The sequence below is a fragment of the Durio zibethinus genome, chromosome 12, assembly GCF_047325235.1.
Source record: "Durio zibethinus cultivar Kanyao isolate XHJ-2024 chromosome 12, ASM4732523v1, whole genome shotgun sequence".
NCBI classification, from domain to species: Eukaryota; Viridiplantae; Streptophyta; class Magnoliopsida; order Malvales; family Malvaceae; genus Durio; species Durio zibethinus.
Genome location: NC_143173.1, coordinates 13008935 through 13028745, shown reverse-complemented (window position 1 = coordinate 13028745; position 19811 = coordinate 13008935). Strand labels below are relative to the sequence as shown.

Below are 19811 nucleotides of genomic sequence, written 5' to 3'. Positions count from 1 at the left end.
TGACAAGGTTCCAACTCAATCGGACCACGGATCGACTTCCGTTTAACCAACTCTCCCTTCTCTTTTTTCTCTCTCTGCTTTTCCTGGCTTTTCTTCTTTCTCTGCTTGGTTGTCGACACACACCTTAAACAACCCCACCTCTTTTTTATTAAGTAGCTAGGGCTCTGTGTAAAATAAAAGATCAAGGCCTATGGCTTTTACTTGGTCCAAAACCACTTACATGGGACTGGACCCCATTTTCCTAACAATCTCCCCCTCCAGTCCCATTAGAAGGAGATTCATCACCATAGCAATTTCATTTGAAACTTACCTTGGCCAGGGAACTCATTCTGGCCAAGTTACTGCAAAGCTCAAGCTTTTCCCTGGGAAGTATCTTAGTCAACATATCTGCCACATTTTTATCAGTATGGACTTTCTTCAATAGCATCTGCTGTTCTTCAATCACTGAACGTAACCAATGATATCTAACATCAATGTGCTTTGTTCTAGCATGATACATGGTATTCTTACTCAAATCTAAAGCACTCTGGCTATCACAAAATACCACATACTCTTTCTGATTCAACCCCAATTCAAAAAGAAAATATTTCATCCAAAGCATTTCTTTACATGCTTTAGTTGCTGCAATATACTCAGCTTCTGTAGTTGACAAAGCAACACACTTCTGTAACTTAGACTGCCAAGATACAGCTCCTCCTGCAAAAGTGAACAAATACCCTGAAGTAGATTTCCTACCATCAAGATCGCCTACCATGTCAGCATCAATAAACCCTTCTAAAATTGGTTGTGAAACTCCATAAGTCAAACACATTTTTGAGGTACCCCTCAAATATCTAAAAATTCATTTTACTGCTTCCCAGTGAACCTTTCCTGGATTAGAAAGAAATCTGCTCACTACACCAACTGCATGAGCAATGTCAGGCCTTGTACAAACCATAAGATATATTAAAGAACCGACTGCAGAAGAATAAGGAATACTAGACATAGCTAGTTGCTCTTTCTTAGACACTGGACAAGATTTCTTACTTAGATGAAAATGGTTGGCAAGTGAACTGCTAACTGATTTAGCATGTTGCATGTTGAATCTACCAAGCACTCGTTCAACATACTTTTCCTGTGACAACCACAGCTTTCCAGCTCTCCTATCTCGGATAATGTCCATACCAAGAATCTGCTTTGCTGGACCTAAATCTTTCATATCAAAGGACTTAGACAATTGTTCTTTCAACCTGCAAACCATACTAGCATCTTGTCCTACAATCAACATATCATCAACATATAATAATAGGATAATGAAGTTACCATTAGGGAATTGTTTAATATACACACAAGAATCCGCTGCTATTCTTTTATAGCTATGACTCACCATAAAAGAATCAAACTTCTTGTACCACTATCGCGGAGCTTGTTTCAAGCCATACAAGCTTTTCTTCAATTTGCAAACTAAGTGCTCTTTCCCTTTCACTTTAAAACCCTCAGGCTGATTTATATAAATGTCCTCCTGCAAATCACCATGCAAAAATACAGTTTTAACATCAAGTTGCTCAAGCTCAAGATTCAAACTAGCTGCCAATCCCAGTACCACTCGAATAGAACTCATTTTTACAACTGGAGCAAAAATCTCATCAAAATCGATGCCTGGTTTCTGAGAAAAACCTTTTACTACCAATCGAGCTTTGTACCTCACTAGTTTGTCACCATCTTTTTTCAACTTGAACACCCATTTATTCTTTAATGGCCTCTTTCTTGTTGGAAGTTTAACAAGATCATAAGTACCATTTTTTCGTAATGACTCCATCTCTTCTTTCATTACTTTTAACCAGTGTTCTCTATCCGGAGTAGCCTGCACATCTTGAAAGCTTTCTGGCTCCCCTTCACTGGTAACTAAAATAAAATCTGAACTTGGATACCTGGTAGATGGCCTGCGCTCTCTAGTAGATCTCCTGGGCTGAGACTCTACATCACTTGATGCTGAAGGTAGCTCCCCCTGCTCAACACTCTCAGGTAGAGAGGATTGCTCCCTCTGCTCAAAACTAATAGCATCTGGCTCATCACCAACTATAGCTGGCTCATTCATATCCCCAAGTTCTGTTTCTGGCTCATTTTCACCATCTGTGGCTCTTTCTTGTGAAATCCCTGTCGGTGTTGAAACATCACACTCAACAGTAACTCGTGTAGTCTTCTCATTTTTCTCAAGGTCTGCTATGGTTTTTTTTCATGAAAGACCACATCTCTGCTTCTGACTGTCTTTCTCTTTACTGGATCCCATACCCTGTAGCCAAATTTCTCATCACCATATCCTACAAACACACACTGTGTAGCTTTACTATCAAGCTTTGACCTCTGCTCTTTTGGTACATGCATGAATGCTTTACACCCAAAAACTTTCAAGTGAGAGTATGAAGCATCTTTCCCTGTCCACACTCTTTCTGGAATGTCAAAGCCCAAAGGAACTGATGGTGACCTGTTAAGTAAATAACAAGCTGTGTTGACTGTTTCACTCCAGAATGGCTTTGGTAATTTTACCATCCTCAACATACATCTGACTTTTTTCACAATGATGCGATTCATTCTTTCAGCTATACCATTATGCTGCGGTGTTCCAGGTTATGTCCTCTCATGCCTGATCCCATGCTTTGAGCAATACTCTTCAAAGCTTTTAGATGTGTATTCTCCACCATTATCAGTTCGAATACACTTCAAGGGTAACCCTGTCATCCTTTCAACCATGGCATGAAATTTTTAAAAATACTGCAGTACCTGACTTTTGTATTTCAACATATACACCCAAGTCTTACGTGAAGCATCATTAATAAAAGTAACAAAATATCTGCTACCACCTAATGACTCAACCTCAATGGGACCACATACGTCAGAATAAATTAATTCCAATCTATTTTCTTTTCTCTGAGAACTTTTACGAAAAGAAACTCTATGATGCTCACCAAACAAACAATAATCACATGAATCGAGAGACATTCATTTGGTCAAGGGAATGAGAGAGTGCCTTGCCAAAACCTGTAACCCTTTTTCACTCATGTGTGCCAGCCTCCTGTGCCACAAGTTTGCTGAAGCATCATTTTCAACGGTATTTACCTGGTTACCGTTCAATTGCATCCATGTCTTATACATTGTGCAGCATAGTTTTCCCCTTGCAACTATCATAGATCCTTTGAGAAGCTTCCACTGTCCATTCTTTTGTCGGCTTTCATATCCCTTCTTATCAAAGACATTAATAGCAAGCAAGTTCATTCTCATATCTGAAATGTGTCTGACATCCCTCAAAGTCAACATGCAGCCTGTACTAGTTTGTACAACAATATCACCAATCCCAACAATCTGCGACACACTCTTGTTTCTCATCTTGGTACAACCAAAGTCTCCTGCTTTGTAAGTTGTAAACAACTCTCTCTTAGGAAAACAATGATATGTCGCTCCTATGTCAACTATCCACTCAATGCCGGGATCACTAACATGATTACAATCACCATGTGTACAAATCAAAGTAACTGAATCACTATCTGAATTCACTGCTGCAACATTGCCATCATCTGAACTCTTGCCTTTCTCATCTTTTCGCTCTTGCTTCAAGATTCTACAATTTCGTTTTATATGACCCGCCTTACCACAATGGAAACACTTCACTTTACCTCTAGACTTGGATCTATGTTTAGACTTACCACGGCCTTTTGAGTCTTGACCTCTGTCGATGTTTCTACCTCTGTTCTCTGTGACCAGAGCTTGATTCCCAGGGTCTACATCTTTTCGCCTCGCTTCTTCATTAAGCATACTGTCCTTTACCATCTCCAATGTCACCTTATAATCAGGAGCTGAATTAAGAACAGTCACAACTAGAGTATTCCAGCTGTCTGGCAATGAACCCAAAAGAAATAATGCCTTCATTTCATCATCCATCTTAAGTTCCATAGTAGTCATCCGATTAAATATATCTTGAAAATCACTCAAGTGCTCTGTAACAGATCGTTCATCCCTGTATTGTAAAGTTGTAATCTTTTTAACAAGCATAACTTAATTCATACCTGTTTTTCTCTCATACAATGCTGCCAATTTTTCCCAAACAATGTGAGCATCTGATTCCTGCGCTACATGATGGAACACGCTGATATCAACCCATTTTCTGATTGTAGCCAGCGTCTTTCTACCTAGCTTCTTCCAGCTTTCATCTTTCATATCTGCTGGTTTAGCCGAATCACCCAATACTGGCTCATACAAATCTTTGCAGTATAGATGATCCTCCATCATAGGCTTCCAAATTGAATAATTTGATGCTGTCAATTTTATCATGGAACCTGTATCACCCTCCATGATCTCAAACAGAATTTACTTCTATCCTGGGTTGCTTCTGTATCGATGTCTCAAAATAACTCTCGCTCTGATACCACTTGTTGTGCCTGAAGCAATAATCACAACAATACAGAAGCAATAGACAACAATCAATAATCAAATGCGCAGGAAAAATAAAGCACACCAAGATTTACGTGGAAAACCCTCCAGTGTAGAGGGAAAAACCACGGGCCACCAGAAAAATCTTCACTATCAAATAATAGTTATACAAAGTTCTTCTCTAGCTAAAACTAGAGCTAATCAACAACTAGAGAAACAATTGGAGAAATCTCACCAAATAAGTGACTCAACAAATACACCCTGGATTTGTTCCTAAAGAGCTTCAAACCTGATCTTCACCGTTCAGAATGTATAGCTCTGAATCATAAACCTCCTGACAAGGTTCCAACTCAATCGGACCACGGATCGACTTCCGTTTAACCAACTCTCCCTTCTCTTTTTTCTCTCTCTGCTTTTCCTGGCTTTTCTTCTTTCTCTGCTTGGTTGTCGACACACACCTTAAACAACCCCACCTATTTTTTATTAAGTAGCTAGGGCTCTGTGTAAAATAAAAGATCAAGGCCCATGACCTTTACTTGATCCAAAACCACTTACATGGGACTGGACCCTATTTTCCTAACAGTACCAACAGACTATGCTACCAAGTACCAGCAGACCTCACAATTGTTGGCTTTCCTGATTATTTTTTGAAATCAGGAAAGCCAGGTTTGCAAACCAATCGGGAATACAGAGAACAAAGCAGCAATAGAAATTTCAAAAATCATTGATGATAAAATTGCAATAAACAAGTACTCAAAATACTCATGAAACAAGTCACTTCTGTAAAAGAAGGTAAAGTATTATTAAAATTTTTAAGTTATAAATGTATTGACACCCGCCAGTTAAAAATTTTAAGTTATAAGTTATTTGATACATGCCAGCTTGCACCTTGGAAACGCATATTCAAAGATGATCACCGTTGGTATCAGAATGTAAGTCACCCTCCATCTATTTACATGGAAAAATATATTTCTCACTGCAGCATCACAAAATTGCCACTGCAAGAACTGTGGAAGCTAAATGTGTTGTGCTGTGCTATCACATAACCAAAATTAGCGAACCCATCATTTCAGTTGCAGATCATACATAACTATAACTTTGCGGTAATATCTACTAAAAGCATCTTCAATGTTTCATTGGTCGTGAAACATAGACCAACACGTGGCACCACTTTGTAATATTCGGGCAATATCCCCCTATACAAACCTCGAATGCCTTCAGTCTGGAATATGTCCTTAAATGTGCTGAAATACCCTGTTGCCTAAATGCGGACTCGTCCACCAGGGGAAAAACATAAATAAAATTTTTTAAGTAAAATTCATGAAATTCTCTACTAAAAATGAATACAAAAACTAAAATCAAAAGTCAAAATTGATAAATTGAAAGATTTCATTTTATAGATCAAGTGTGTAAAATTTAAAAAAATTTTAATAATTTTGATAAATATTTTTAGTAAAAATATTGATAAAAATTTTATCACTAAATAAGTATCGATCAAATTTAAATTATAAATAATATTTTTAAGAATTTTTTTTATATATTATTAATATTCACATCAAATTTTATCAATCTGCTAATTTGAATTTTTTTATTAAAATTTTTATTAAATCATTTTTAAAAAATTTCACAAATTTCATTTAAAAAACTTTACATAAGTTTTGTCCCGTCCACCAACCCCCTCCAACTGTTTGCGTCGCCTAATCAGATCCGAAGGAAATATTGCTGCATTTATACAAAACACAAATGAAAAGAGTCATGCATTGCCTTATCCATCGCATTAGAATGTAATTCATAGAAGAAAATATTACCCAGCCAAAAAATTTAAAGAAATTAGTAACTGCACTAAGAAACACAAACCAACTAAACAACCTAATTGTCCAGAAATAGTCAAGTTCGACAAGAATCCAAATTTTCATGATGAATTCGATGAAAAGTAGTTTCAATTGCTAAAGTAAACAATCCAAACTATTAATAAACAGCATGCTATCACAAATTTGCGATTTAACTTTGAAAAAAGCCTTCAACAAATTCACAATTACTATAAACAAACAAACATTTCGAAATACTGAAAATAAAAGGAATAATACCTCCATACGAGGCCTTCTTTTCTTCACGACAATAGTCTGAGATTCGAATGAAAGTTGAAATTAATTCACATGAAAAACATCGATCTCGATAAATTAATTCAATAAAAATAAAAATAAATGCTATAAATTAACAGAAAAAAATAAAAGGAAAAAAAAAATTAAGCAGCTTACGGGAACTTAGGTGAGTAAATGATTAGTTGTTATAACATATGGAGCAATATACTTATTGTTAGAGATAGCTTAAAGAGTTATCACTTTTTTTTTTTATTTAGGTATGATTGACCATCAATGAATTGTCCTATTTTAAAAATAAATTTTAAACTTAATTCAAGTATTTTTTAAAAAATAAATTCAATATCTACAAAACCATAATTAAGTTTAGGAATACGATTATATATGTTAATTAAATGATAGTATTAGCTTAATTTCATGTTATTTATTAAACCTTTAAAAAACTTATTAGATAATTAATTATTGAAAATTATTCTCAAATATTTAAGGAAAAATTTGATATTCTCAACTTTTTTTCAAAATATTTTTTAAAATATTTTTTATTTAAAAAAAATTGATAGTTTAATTTTTCCTTGAAATTTTTTTTGAATTATTTTATTTAAAAAAATTGATATTTCAACTTTTCTTCAAAAATATTTTTTGAAATATTATTTTAAGAAAATCGATCCTTCAACTTTTCTACAAAACTATTTTTTTTGAAAATTTTTATTTTCAAAAAAAATTGATATTTTAATTTTTTCAATTTTTTTGAAATTAATTTTTTGGTTTAAGAAAAATTGATAATTCAATTTTTTCTTCATTTTTTGAAATTATTTTTTAAAAAAACTCACTAAAAAAATATTAAATAAATAAACAGAGTAATAAAAAGAAACAAATTACCAAAAAGAAAATGTTTCGGCTCGGCTTGATTCAAGGTTCGGCTCAGCCGCTCACAAAAACGGCTCAACTTGGCTCACTATCGGCTGGTGGTATGGGTGCCACCGGGTCGGGTCTCCAAGCTGGGCGGCATGCGGGTCACAAACTGTTTTACCCCAATCAAAACGGCACCATTTCGATATTACTAGAAAACCTATTGTTAAGCATTTCCGCTCTATTTTCAAGTTGTGTTCTCTCTCTAAAAAAATTTCTTCTCTGCTTCTCTCACTAAAATCGGAAGAACACAGCCGGAGAGTTCAAAGGGTTTCCAGATTTCGGTTCGGCGCCGCCGGCCGCCGTCTGCCGCCGTCGGCAACCGCCATTGAGGCCCAAATTTCACCCAGAGGCTCGTTGAAATCTCCACTTTTGTGTGATCTGCTTGGTTCCTTCAGAAACTCACCAGAGCCGCACAGATCTGAGTTTGAATGTCGCGGGTTCAACCTCCAAGATCTCTTCCTCCGCCGCTCGTTCGCCGTCGCTTCAAGGTATATTCTTCCTCTTCTTCTTGGCTACTTCCTCACGGTAATTGAAGACCCGAAACCCAAGATGATTTTTACTTTGTTTTTCTCTCTTGGATTTTGTTGACGCGCTCTAATGGCAATGGGCGACTTTCTGGCAGGAGGTGAATGATGATGGCAGTACGGGAAAATTGTGCCTGTGTCTTGGTTGAAGCTGGGTTTCTCCGTTTGCTGGTTACTTGTGTTTATTGTGTAGTGTCTTCATTCTAGGACGATAGGTTTGCAAGTGTTGTTGAGTGGTTTTGGTCGAAGATCGGTTATTTGCAATGATGGTTGTGTCCACCACAGGTCGTGGCTTGTTTGTTTGTGAGAGGTTTAAGCTATTGATTCTGTGGTGACAATGGTGATGGGCAATTGCGTAGTTTGGTTATTGGCAGAGGTAACAGAGGAGGATTTATGGTGTCGAAATTGGTTGAGCTATGTTGGATTCAAGATGCGATGGTGCTCTGGTATAGATGATGAAATGGCAATGAGATAATTAGGTGGAGCTCCAGTTGAGATGGTAGTGGGATGAGGGGGTTTTCTGGTGATTTTTCTCTGTTTTCTTTTCTAATTTTCTATGTATTTTTCACTCTATTTTCTGGCCCTGAACAATAGTTTATAAAGGATTTTAATTTAAAAAATCAGGTATCCTGTTCTTCAATCTGAATTTTGATTTCATAAGGCAGATTTCAAAATTTTAATCCATCGTATTTTATCACTTGCTTTATTATTATTTTTTTAATTTTAAGAATAATAACAAAAACAAAATTAAATAAATAAAACAATAAATCAAATGGATTAAGTCTAACGTCCAAATAATCCGGGACGAATAGGTGTCTAAACTAGTAGCAAGATTTGAATACGATGATTCCTCTATTAAAGATAATAGATCGAACTGAGAATGCGTTTTCCCGTCATTTGGAAGCAACAGAGATGAGGAGGGAGGAAATACTTGAGTAACTTGACTGAACCGGTAACCTACTGTGAGGCTCGAAATTGGCGCGCGCCTTTTGGATAGCTGAGTTTCAAGCGGTTCAACCAATTCGATCGGTCCAGTTCAGTTTTTCAGCCACTTTCAATAATTTTAATTTTCTTATTTATAAGTGGGGAATATTTTGTTCCAAGTGCAATCCGAAAGAAATGATATCTTTGCAAGTAGTTTTATACAATATTTAATTTTGGGTTTAAGCAGTAAGAATTTTTTGGCAAAAAAATATTTATGAAATTTGTATTAAGATAATTAAAATCATACATTTTGCATGTATATTCCTAAAATTAAGATTTTCGGTTCGTTACTTTATTCAAATCGTTCATAAACTAGGATGAATTTATAATTACAATAGTATCTATAATTTTTGTTTAATTGATTGAATTCAAGAAAAACATTCGAACACTAATACAAAACAAATACAAGTCATAATAACAAAAATATAAATAATCATATATTTGTTCTAATGAAATAAAATGGAAAAGACGCAATAAATTTTAAGTTTACTTGAAATTTTGCACTTAAAATTTTAAGATTTTTATTGAAGAGAGCAAAATAATTAGAAAAAATAACGTAATATCCAAAGCATAAAACTTTATATAAATAAAATATTCTAAAATATAAGAAAATAAACAATGCAAAAAATTAAAGAATCTAAAATATCATATCAGAAGCCCATATATCTCCCAACGTTTAAGAGAAATGTTTAAAAAAATAAAGATATGCTTAAATGTTTAAATAATTAAAAATTTTAGCACAAGAAAATACAAAACAAAAATGAAATAAGAAAAAATCCAAATAAATTTCGATAAGAAAAAAGGACAATAATAAAAAAAAAAAAACAGCTTGCAAAAACCCCAATAAACAGAATAGACAAAAAAGTTCATAAACATTTTTAAAATCCCTCATAGCTCCTTGTACCTAGGATCCAATATACTTTATTGAATCCTAACCTGACAGGAACTTTTTAAAACAAAGTAGCACGATAAAAAGTTGTTTTTTTTTAAACCCTAATACTTGTCATTCTTTTTTGGACCTTATTATGTTATCAACAGTAACTTTTGGATCTACTTTGCTATTAGTTTTGATAATTCCTTTATTTGTATAGTATAAAATATTAAAATTTTTATATTTATATTATATTTTATATAAAAATTATATATCATAATTTATATTAATATAAAAATATGAAATATATTTTTTATTTTATTAACCTTAAATATATTTTTTTATTTTATTAAATCTAAATAAAATTATTACTAAAATTTAGAGGTGTAAATGAATAGAATTTTCGATAAACTATTTGTGAATATATTCGATTTCTATTCGTTTATATTTATTTATTTAGTTTAACGAATAATTTTAAATAATATTTTTATATTCATTTATTAAACAAATTGAATATGAATAGAGGTCTGTTTGGTTCGTTTATATTTGTGAATAAATTCATTTAAAATTTGTTTAAAATTTATTCATTTATTATTCGTTTATTATTTGTTTATTGTTTATTTATAATAATACTAACAAAATTATAATTTTATCCTTTACTCTAATCATATTTTAAGATTTATTTATATTTGTTTGGATTCGTTTATGTTTGTTTAGAATTTATTTATTTAAATTTATTTGGTTATGATTTATTTAATAATAATGAATATGTGCGTTGATATATGTTCGTTTAATAGTCACAAACGTGCTTGTTTAATTTAATTGAAAGAACACAAATTGAATGCAAATAATTTATTATTTAAACAAACGAACATGAACAAACAAAATTATTTTCTTGACAAAAACGAACTGTACACGAACATATCTAAAAATAAACGAATAAATCATATGCATACATTCATTCGTTCATATTTGATTCGTTTATTGTCCTATTAAAATTTTAAATTGTATTATATTTGTAACTTATATTCGTATCATACTTATATCATATTATTGTATCATATTTTAAATTACCATGAGTATTTGCTACTTACTAGTATTATATTTTCAGAGTTGCTATTAACCCACTGAAAGAAGAATATAGTGAGTGATAATAATTTATAATATTTCTTTTTCATTTATGAGATGTAATGTAAGACAAAGTATAGTGGAAAGGAAAGTAAAGAGATTCTGTATTCTCCCTTTGTTTTTCCTGTCTTGTCCAAAGTTAAATAGTCACCAGGCTCACCACAAAAGACAAATATTCAAAACTAAACACCCCAGAATACATACAAATTAAGAATAATTTGCAGATACAGGGTGATCGGATTGCAATCCTAGAAAAAGAATTACTTTCCATATTCTTAAGCAAAGAAGGTAGATAAAGAAGGAAGAATCATCTTTTTCTTTTTCATGTCCATTGTTAAAGCCACCAGAGCTAACCATAGAGACAATATCAATTTAGAACCTTTACATGTTATTCTATAGGCTTTAATGCTTGCTTTAATTTGTATCTATCATTTAATTGGTTTTATCGTGATTTTCACGCTTTATGAGAACATGTGCCAGTCATGGTAATTGCTTGAGTTAAAAGCATGTTTATATATGTTTTCTTAGACTTATAAAATTTAATATGCATGTGATGGAAAGCATCATAAATGCTTTTGAAATTGATGAAAAAATGGTGTAGTGAGGGATTGATTACAGTTCAAGTGCTTTAAACAAATTAATTATAGGAGGAATACATTGCTCTTTCAACGGCCTAATGACTTCAATGAAGGAATCACATTATTTGTGGACAGTCTACCATGAGTTGTTTCTTATGAATCGAGCCATGAAGCGACTATTGTTCCTTTGAAACATTATTTGTGGTTATGAAATTGAGTAAAGCATATCTAGCATGAGTTGTTTCTTATGGCAGTGAACCTTTTTTTTTTTAAGATTAATCAAGAAATGAGGTTGAATCTTCCTACGCGCTTATACTCCTACCTTCATTTATGTTTGTGCAATTGACAGCGGCATTGATTCATTGTCTTTTCCAAGTGAGGTAAAGTCTCACTGCCTTTCAATAGCCTGGTAATGGGCTTCCAAGCTTCTGGGGTTGTTGGTTTAGGTATACACTTTCCAGAACGCAGTTCGAAGTAGGCCTAACTTCAGATCCAAATGAAGTATTGTTTTTGTAACAAGCTGAGACAAATCCAACAAAAGCATTACATAAGATCAAAATTTTCAATTTTGCCCACATACTTCTTTCTCCAGTTTGTGCTTCATTCAATATGCAAACTACATTTTGGAACACTTTTACAGATTGGGCTACTAATTTCTTTGGCCTTTTTACATGAGTTGTGATCCTTATATGCTTGACTTCGCCTGGACACATATTGATTGTTGCAAGTATGTTGTCTTCATTAAATTCTACAAAAATGGAAAATGGAAATGGAGGGGTATTTTCTTTCACTCTAGCCCAGCATGCTTCTTTTTCAATTCTGTAACAAAACTAATCTGTTGGGAAGGGTATTGCTCTGATTCGAGGTAAACTGCTGTGCTGCAAACTTTTCAAGTAAAGATGCAAGCTTGCTTTTTGAGAATTTATTCGGGTATTGCAATGGTTAGCTAGAAATGCTTCTACCAGAGAAAGGAAGCATCGAATGCACAAAAAGCTATAAAAGGAATAAAAAAAAGTTAAGGCAAAGAAGGAAGAATCTCCATATTCTTGTGCAAACAAGGTAGATAAAGAAGGAAGAATCACCCCTGGCTTTTTCCTGTCCAAAGTTAAAAGCCACCAGGCCACTCCACAAAGAATATAAATTTAGAACTTTTGATAAAGAGGAATAAAAAAAAGAGATTATAGAACAATATTAATTTACGCAAAGTATAGTTTCTCAGCTAATACTTGGAAATTGAGATTGTGCAGACACAGGCGGATCATTTTGAAATCCTCGAAGAGGAAGAAAAGTAATTTGGACTCCGTTTTCGATTGGAAGGAGAAATGGAAGAAGCTATTGTGTCCTTCGCTATTGAAAGAATCTCGGATTTACTCATTCAGGAAGCAGTTTACCTGGGTGGAGTTCGTGACGAAGTGGAGCGCCTAGAGGCTGAACTAAAGCGGATGCAGAGCTTCTTGAAAGGGGCTGACCATAAGCAAGAACCAGACGAGCGTCTCCGCAATCGAGTGGCGGAAATTAGAGATCTTTCTTCTGATGCTGAAGATGTTATCGACGCCTTCATTCTCAAAGTCGCACATCAAGGAGGCTTTCATGGAATCATCAAGAGATTCACCTCCATTTTCACCAAGCCTTTTCACTTGTACAAAATAGGTGTGCAGGTCAAAGCAATCCAGACTAAGCTTGAAGATATTTCCAAGAGTCTTCCAGCTTATGAGATATCTAGTGAAGGAGAGGAGTCTAGTTCTATTTATAGAATGCAGCAGCAGCAGCGGTTAAGAAGAACATATTCGCACGTTGAGGAAGCGAATGGTGTTGGCTCTGAGGGCATGACAAGGAATGTTTTGGCTCAGTTGATGACAGAAGAAGAAGGAGATAGACCTCATGTCGTTGTTTCCCTAGTCGGAATGGGGGGCATAGGTAAAAGCACTCTTGCAAAAAAAGTATACAATCACATTGAATTGAGACGACATTTTGATTGTTTTGCTTGGGCTTTTATTTCTCAAAAATGTATGCCAAGAGAAGCTTTGCATGATGTCCTCATAAAAGTTCATTCTCCTTCTAAAGAAGAAAGAGAGCAAATTGATAAAATGCCCGAGCATGAGTTGATCAAAAGACTTTTTGAAGTCTTGAAAGAAAAAAAATATTTGGTAGTCCTCGATGATATCTGGAGAAGTGAAGATTGGAATAGTCTTGAACCTGCTTTTCCACGAGGTAAAAAAGGGAGCAAAATTTTATTCACAACACGAAATAAGGATGTGGCATTATGTGCAAATCCTTGCAGCTCCCCAATAGAGCTTCCACTTCTTACTGATGATGAAAGTTGGGAGCTTTTCAAGAGGAAAGCATTCCCCAGAAATACAACGGAGTCTGATGATGGCTCAGGAGAAATTTTCGAGACGCCAGGAAGACAGATGGTGAAAAAATGTGGAGGGCTACCTCTTGCAATTGTTGCGTTGGGAGGTTTGCTAGCAACTAAAATGTCACTGGATCAGTGGGAGAGGGTCCAAAGAAACATGCCTGCACACTTAAACAAGGTCCAACAACAAGATCATCAGTATGATGCAGTGAAGGGAATTTTGGATTTAAGCTACAACGAATTGCCTTATTATTTAAAACCATGCTTCTTATATCTTGGTCATTATCCAGAAGATTGGGAGATCTCAAAGAAGGAACTCATTCGATTATGGATTGCTGAAGGTTTCATTTCAGCATCACTTGGAAGAGGAGGAATGTTGATGGAAGATGTTGCTGAACAATGCCTGGAAGAGCTGATAAATAGATGTTTGGTTCAAGTTAGTAAGAGGGACCGTACAGGAGTAGGTGTGAAAACATGTCACATAAATGATCTCTTGAGGGAATTGTGCGTGAAGAAAGCTCAAGAGGAGAATTTCTTGGAAATTATTCAGCCAAATGATGTGACCTTGTCGGCATCTATGCCACGGAGAATTGCTATTCATCCTGCCCAAAGGTATGTTTCTTTGAAGGGAAAACATCCAAAATTACGTTCTCTGTTGCTCTTTCAAAATGAGAATTTAATAGAATTGCACATTTCAAATTGCCAAAACTTCAAAAATTTAAGAGTCTTGAAAGTTGTGGAAAGGAATGAAAAAGAGTGGCGTGTGTCAAGTGGAATTGGTAATCTACATCATTTGAGATATTTGGGGTTAAAATGTCTTGGAAAAATCATCTTGCCACGATCTTTTGGAAAGTTGAAAAGTTTATAAACTTTGCACATCCGCAGTTTCCTATTAACAATACCTCCTAATATTCTAATCGAGTTGGAAAGTTTAAGGCATTTTCAATTTCTTAATCATCCGATAGAATTTAATTTCAGATGTGATTGGATGATGCAGCTAAGATTTCTTTCAAAAAATATTCAAACTTTAAAGTACATTTGGGTTGAGAATTTAATTGAAAATAATGCAGTGTTAGGCTTGGCGAATATTCTGAGTTTAGGAATATTTTTTAGGAGAACAAAAGATGTTGAGCCTATCCTAAAAGCACTGGTCGAATCACATCGCCTTCGGTCATTGGACATGAGGTTTTTATGGGATTCAAGCCAATCATTTCCAGACTTGGAACCCCTTTCTCAGTGTCATCACCTCTCAAAACTATTCTTAGATGGGAAGATAGAAGAAGATCCGCAATCGAGTTGAAATTTGTTCCGGTAAACATTGCCAAGTTAACTTTGGTGGGATCTAGGGTGAAGCAGGATCCAATGCCTGTATTGGAAAAGCTGCCTCATCTGAGGACTCTCCGCTTATGGGGGATTTCATACAGGGGTACTAAAATGATTTGCTCTGCTAATGGGTTTCTTAAACTTGATTCTCTTGAAATTGGAGGTTTACTAGAATTAGAAGAGTGGAAGATTGAAATTGAAGGTTCACCAGAATTAGAAGAGTGGGAGATTGAAGAAGGCGCAATGCCCCGTCTCCGGACTTAAGTTTGGGTAAATTAAATAATTTGAGGATGATTCCAGAAGGGTTGAGGTATATTACTGCTCTCCAAGAAATGAAATTAGTGGGGATGAACAGGTCATTGGTAGAAAGGATTCAAGTGATAGACGGAAGAGAAGGAGAGGATTTCTCTAAAGTCAGCCACATACCCTCCATCCAAATATCTTACACGAAGGAATGACTGAAAACTCTAACTTTGCAGGTGAGTTATTTGATTTTTTATAAAATAATAATTTCTTTTGTTTTATTTGGGACTATAAATATTCATATATATCATTTCCTTTCCATAAGAGATGATGATATATGCCATTTTCATCTTGGTGTAGGTATAATAAGATGGGCACTGATACAAGGCGGAGTTGGATGCTTTGTTTGATCATGAAAAGCAATCGTGCCAATAGGAGCAAGAAGAGGCTGGGGACACCTTGATTTGCCTTTTGATTGTTTCAAAGTGTGATTTGTGTCTTTTTTCCTTGATAGTTGAATTTGATGATCAAGTGCTTTTAGGAAATGAATTGCTAAGAGCTTTAATGAACTGGCTGTTTATTGATTTTAAATGTGCAGTGTATGAAGATTATCCATGTGTTGTTAGCACGCTACTGATAGTTTTATTTTCTGAACCTTACTTCGTTTTAAAGACTTTTTTCTTGTTTATTACTGAATTTGTTTAACTGTTTATCTTCACTAATAAAAATCATTGCTTGCAGACTGATAAGTTAGAACAGAAGGAGGGCAAAAGTAATTCTTGATTGATTGAAATTTTCATGCTCGATGACAGAAAGATCAGTAGCAGAAATGCTTCTGAACTTTCCTGGAAAAGAAAATTGTTGAGAAACTGGCAATAACAGCAAAATCCAAGCTGTATTTAAGTTGCATACTTATTTTGTTCATAATTCTTCAAGCAAAATATTGAAGGATGTCAGAAACAAAAGACTTACCATGCTTGTAATGAGATTTGTAAAAAAGTAAGCATCAAATTCAATGCTGAAGTTAAGAAAATATGGTAAGGAATATCACATTTACTGATTCAATTTTAATTGGTTAATACAATCAGTCCAATGAGATTGAATGCTGCTATACTACAATTTTTTGTATCAATAAATAATTAAAATAAATAAATAAAAAAAAAAAGTAAGGCCAGCCCAGATGTATCCCTGAACAGTATGCAAACCAATCCTGACTGCAGAGAGCAAAGTAGCAACTGCAATTCAAAAATCAATGATAATAAAATCACAAAAGACAAGTACTCAAAATGAATCAAGTCTCTTTTGTAAGAGAAGGTAAACTTCTATTGAAATTTGAAGTTATAAATGTATTGATACATGCCAGTGATTTACGCAATTACGTAAAAACTTGCAACTGGGAAAAGGGTATTCAAAGATGGTCACAATTGGTATCAAAATGCAAGTCAACCTCCATCTATTTACATGGAAAAATATATTTCTCACAACAGCATCACAAAATTTGCAACCGCAAGAAGAACTGTGAAAGTTAAATGGGTTGTGCTGTGCTATCACATAACCAAATTAGTGAACCCATAATTTCAGTTGCAGATCAAACATCTGCGGAGATATGATCACGAACTATAATTTTGTGCTAATATCTACTAAAAGCATCTTCAATGTTTCATAGGTCATGAAACATATACCAACACCTGGCACCACTTTGTAATATTCAGGCAATATCCCTCTATATAAACCTCGAATGCTTTAAGTTCGGAATATGTGCTTAAATGTGCCGAAAAGCCCTGTTGTGTAAACGGGGGCTTGTCCACCAGCCCCCTTCAACTGTTTACATTGCCTAATCAGATTCGAAGGAAATATTGCTGCATTTATACAAAACACAAATGAAAAGAGCCATGCATTGCTTTATCCAACGCATTAGAAGGTAATTCATAGAAGAAAATATCACCAAGCCAAAAAAAAAAATAAAGAAATTAGTATCTGCACTAAGAAACGCAAACCAACTGAACAACCTAATTGTCCAGAAATAGTCAAGTTCGACATGAATCCAAATTTTTGTGATAAATGCTATGAAAAGTAGTTTCAACTGCTAAAGTAAACAATCTAAACTATCAACAAACAGCATGCTATCACAAATTTGTGATTTAACTTTGAAAAAAGCCTTGAACAAAAACTTTCCTGCCAACCAAGAAAACCTTAACTCGAAGGCCATCGGCAATAATCAGTAATGATGTTGAATCTCTGTACTCTTTGAGAAAAGTTAGTATGGTGTGGACGGTCATGTCCAGGAGAAAACAATTGATAGTTGAGCTGCTACAGCACTCTAGGATTGAAATTTGCAACTCAATAGGCCATTGATTTAATAAGCATATTAGTTTAAGAGAAACAAATTTTGGATGATTAAGGAACAGGTAATATCACATTCAATCATAAAAAAGAAAGGGACGAACTTGTGCTATTGTCAATATGACTTATTTTAGATTAGCAATCTAGGTAATATTAATGCAGGTTGACTGGCCCAAATAGGTATTGCATTCAACCCCTCACAGACCTTCTATAGCAAGTGAAAGGTCCAAGGCTAGAAACAGGACCAACAAGATCACCCTGCTATCAAGCTAGAGTGCTGTAGCATTTTACGCCTGCATAATTTCATCTGCAATTAACAATTGATAAAAGTAGCAGAAGCTTTGGACAAACTTACACCAATATTTAATCAATGGTTTACAGAAGTATTAAGGGTGACATTTACTCAACATGATACAGCCATATCTCTGTTGCTACAATTGAAAATAGACAATAAATTTACCAAAATGACAGCTATTCAGGAAAATAGAACAATACAGTAAAGTGGATACCCAAAATGATACTCTAATTGCAACATCAAAAATAAAGTTCTCCTTGACACGATAAGTAAATAACCAAATAAAAAGCAGATAAAGAATGAAAGTGTAACACAATAGATTTCTGAAAATTGCAGTTAAGTTTTCCAACACATCTCGTCTAAATATCACTCACCTATTGATGATGCAATCCCTGAAAGACTGCCGCAAGATAGACTGACTAGGGCACTGGAATCATAGGGCCTGATAGAAAGTTAATTATAAAAAAGAGAAAGGAGTTGTGTTTAGAAAAGGATGATCTATGAAACAATTATCACAACAAGGCACAGTTTATTGATCAGGAGGAGTAATCACCTTTGTGAGACTCCCAGAAAGACCTCATGCTCTCGTATACTGAAAAGCTACTTGCTATGCTAGGTCCAACACCAAAAAGTGTTGCTCCAAGGCCCTTATATAGTTCCAAAACTCCCTCCTCTTTGCATATAGCTTGTAAAGCATGCCAAATGCCATTTGTTTGTATTGGGGGTGTAAATGATCAAGTTTAAGCTAATACAATATTAAGCTCAAACTCGAATTTGACTCAAAATTTAATGCTCGAAACTTGGCTCGAATTCGATTTAGTTTTATTTTTTTAGCTCGAGTTCGATTTGAGATAGAAATCAAGCTATTCAAACTCGCTTGATTGGGCTCGATTAACATATAAAAATAAACTCAATTTTTATATTTAATAGAAGTTCAATTATTTATACTCGAGTTTGAGATATTTTATTAATTAAAATAATTAAAATATATTAAAATATAAAAGCTCAATTAGACTTGTGAGCTACTCGAGTTGGGCATAAAAATGCTCGAATTCAACTCGATCGATAAATCAAGCTACTTGAGTTTAAACTTGACTCGATAATAATCAAGTCAAATTCGAATTTTATTAAAGTCGAACCCAAATAATTTGTGAATACTAATATATCATTTACACCCTTAGTTTGTATATTTGTCGGATGCATAGCAAAACCTAAATATTTAACTCTAGCTTTACTCTTCTATATTATTTGTTTATTGAGAGGAAAAAGATTAAAAGAGGCAATTTGTCTATGATATTCAAAGATAGGAAATATTCCACATTGTTTTGTGTTATTGAAGCTGTGGCTTTATGCTTAATTTGTGCTACAAATTGAAAAAAAAAATCCAAAGACAGTTGAAAAGAATAAAGGGAATGGGAGTCATGACTAAATATTGAAAAAATAAAGATTTATATGTAAAGGCTAATCTAATTGATAATCTTTTTCATTTGAAGTTTGATATTTTTGGCAAGTACTTATTAGAGCAAAATTTTAAATACTTTTTATTGATATGGAAAAATATGTTTTAAATATTGTTGGAGATAAAGTTTGGAAAAATTATTTAATTTATTATCAGTGAAATTTTTTAATTTTACAAACAGAATTAACAAAATGATACTTATCTTATTTGTTAAATTTTTTTTTTATTTTTCAGTACACTAAAAAATATTTGTCACTCTACTCTTATGATCTCCCCTATTAATGTATTTAAT

The 19811-nt window shown here is 34.0% G+C and overlaps 2 long non-coding RNA genes and 2 pseudogenes across 3 annotated transcripts; 2 read left to right on the top strand and 2 right to left on the bottom strand.

The window, feature by feature from the left end:
• Nucleotides 1-5989: 5989 nt before the first annotated feature.
• On the bottom strand, nucleotides 5990-7466 carry LOC149515720 (uncharacterized). Its single transcript, XR_016325924.1, has 3 exons — nucleotides 7383-7466; nucleotides 6492-6527; nucleotides 5990-6126 (listed from the first exon to the last, which is right to left on the bottom strand). It is a non-coding gene; the product is annotated as an uncharacterized LOC149515720 (long non-coding RNA).
• Nucleotides 7467-7600: 134 nt separating this feature from the next.
• LOC149515719 (uncharacterized) lies at nucleotides 7601-8585 on the top strand. The gene is made up of 2 exons (XR_016325923.1): nucleotides 7601-7903; nucleotides 8038-8585. It is a non-coding gene; the product is annotated as an uncharacterized LOC149515719 (long non-coding RNA).
• Nucleotides 8586-12699: 4114 nt separating this feature from the next.
• LOC111297594 (putative disease resistance RPP8-like protein 2) lies at nucleotides 12700-16067 on the top strand (annotated as a pseudogene). Its single transcript, XR_016325922.1, has 2 exons — nucleotides 12700-15658; nucleotides 15783-16067. The product of XR_016325922.1 is annotated as a putative disease resistance RPP8-like protein 2 (transcript).
• Nucleotides 16068-16239: 172 nt separating this feature from the next.
• LOC111296758 (uncharacterized) overlaps nucleotides 16240-19811 on the bottom strand; it is a 71384-nt pseudogene continuing 67812 nt past the window's right edge.